The 2,500-nt window shown below is 54.5% G+C and overlaps 1 pseudogene; it reads right to left on the reverse strand.

Moving 5' to 3' along the window:
* The window catches only part of LOC149373011 (large subunit ribosomal RNA), an 8,078-nt pseudogene that overhangs the window by 2,438 nt on the left and 3,140 nt on the right, over positions 1-2,500 (reverse strand).

Raw genomic sequence — 2,500 nt, forward strand, 5'->3', positions numbered from 1 at the left:
CGCTTTTGGACCCACGGGGTTTGAACGGCAACCCTCGCCGCGGGAAGGGAAGAGTTTACCATGTTTTTCAGCCTTGAAAATGAAAGACCTGGCACGGTAGTAGCAAAGGATGGGATTCCAAGACCGCCATCTCGGGAGGCAGTGTGGAAGTATCCAACAGCCATATCCGCCGGAAATCGGAGCCATCCGCGAACCGCATGCCTCACCTGAATGTCAAGAGCCCTGAGTTTCCCAACGGTTACCCCAGTCAATACCAACCTATGGTAGTATCGGGGTATCAGGAAACAGCGCAAGATTTTGAGACGCTGTTGGGGTTTAAGGGGAGCCCTCGTGATCCTATCTAGCTCATCCGTCAATGTGGCACTGGCCCGCTTCTGACCTATAGGCCTGAAGTCCACTCCTAAATAGCGCCACTCCTCGGTTGGAGTGAGCTGATGAATGGGCGAGCCATCCATTAGATGGAATTGTGGAGTGGTCAGGACCTTATATTTCTTAGCTTTGCCAGCAGGCACTATCGACAGAGCTGAGCACTTGGATTCATTTAACGAGAGCCCAACCTCGTGCCCCTTACCCTCAGCAATCAGGAGGAGCTGGCTCATACCCCTCGTGGTCGAGGAAACGAGCGTGCAGTCATCGGCGTATGCCAACGCATTAACTCGGCACTCTCCAAGGTCGTAGCCGATCCCATCAGGCAAAGCCTTTAACACCCGGTCGACCACCAGGCAGAAAAGCAGAGAGGATAACGGGTCGCCCTGTCGAACCCCTCTTCGTACCTCTATCTTTTGTGTGCGCTGATCCTCAACTTCAAGCACCGTGCCACTAATAGCATACGTGCGAGCTATATAGCTGTTAAAACTCGCAGGCAAGCCGGCCTCTCCCAGTATGGCGGTGATAGCATGGTGGCTTACGCTGTCAAAGGCCTTTGCAAAGTCAAGCGTGGCAACATGAATTTCCCGAAGTCGACTTCGCGCGTCCTCCAACAGCGCAGCTAGTGCAGTGATGTTCTCTGCACAGCCATCATCAAGGCATCGCTGCCTCACATCTATGATCCCCGCTTCCCTAATACGGTGGGCGAGGATCTTATGAAGATGTCTGACTGCCACCGATGCTATGCTAATAGGTCGAAAATCAGCAGGTTGTTCACTTACCGCTTTTTTAGGGAGAAACACGGTCCTGCTCACCAGCATTTCAGCTGGGAACGCTCCAGCGGCTAGCACTATATTGAAGAAAAGGGCTTTCACGCACGCAGGTACAGCCCTCCATACCCGGACGGTCACGCCATCAATCCCTGGGGCCGACGACAAAAGGATGGACACTGCGATAGTCTCTTCGCAAGTTATCGGGTGCCACACGTACGCCAGATCTTCGCGTTCATGCGACTTTGGCGAGGGAGGGAACGGTACGGATTCTTGTCTGAGGATAGGTTCCCAATATGCAGACATTTCCGCTATACCAGGTGACCGCACCTCAGGTGTCCCATCCAGAACCTCCCTTGCTGCCCGGCTCATATGTTTTTTAAACATATTCTGCACACGAGCATATTCCCGCCGTCGTTCCCTCCTTCTGCTAGCCGGTGCGCCCCTCTCAATCCTTCGAGGCCTCTGCGGTGCCCTGTGAGGCGGAGGAAACACCAAACTATACCAGTTGCAAAGCTGACGATTGACTTCTTCACCGGAGAGGAGGTTTTTAGCCACCCCTACCAGTTCTTCAGAATGCCAACCGTTGACCTGCTCGACTACGGGGATAAGATCCCGAACTGCCGAGGGTATGCTCACATACTGGTCGCTTAATCTCACAGTGGCCCGACTCCGCCGCGGCGACGCAGGCGGAACCTCTTCGCTAGCCGACTCGTATTCGGAAGACACATCGCTCTCAGCACCTGCTTCTTCTGCAGGCGCCGGTTGCACAGCCCGAATATCCCGTATAGCCGCCTCTACAAGCGCCCTATACTCTGGATTTCTACGCTGTCCCTTCAAGGCTTCAAGGGTCCTCTCAGGAAACAATTCGAGAAGATGCTGATTCATAAATCGAACATCTCCTCTCACTGTAGCGACTGCCTCCTCACGAGCCAGCAAACGGCGCTCCTCCGGCGACCACCGCGCCTTCGTCTGGCCCTGGACGATGATCTCCGCATTGACCTCTTCAGGATGAGCACGGCGCCTATGCACCCCTAAACCGATCTTAGTGGAAAAATGGTGTCCACACTCCGGGCAGATGAAATCGCCCGCCAGAGTCGGATCGGGGACCAAAGGATCCAGCTGTGGTACAAAGGGACGCCAGTTCGGGTGAACTCTTCTCCGATGGATTTTAAGACCGGACGCTCCACGGAAATACCGGTTACACTCCTGACAATAATTGTCCGGAGGCACACGCTCAGGTGATATTGGCTGTATTATGTGTGGCTGCTGTTGGCCAAGATCTGGTTCGCCTTCTGGTAAAACCTCTCGGGATAGGGCAGGAGTCTGGACCCTCGACCGGAGACGAGCAGCAACCGGCCGAT

This window comes from Copidosoma floridanum, unplaced genomic scaffold (assembly GCF_036245765.1).
Source record: "Copidosoma floridanum isolate Cflo_tuat_1 unplaced genomic scaffold, Cflo_Japanese_pri ptg000065l, whole genome shotgun sequence".
Taxonomy (NCBI): domain Eukaryota; kingdom Metazoa; phylum Arthropoda; class Insecta; order Hymenoptera; family Encyrtidae; genus Copidosoma; species Copidosoma floridanum.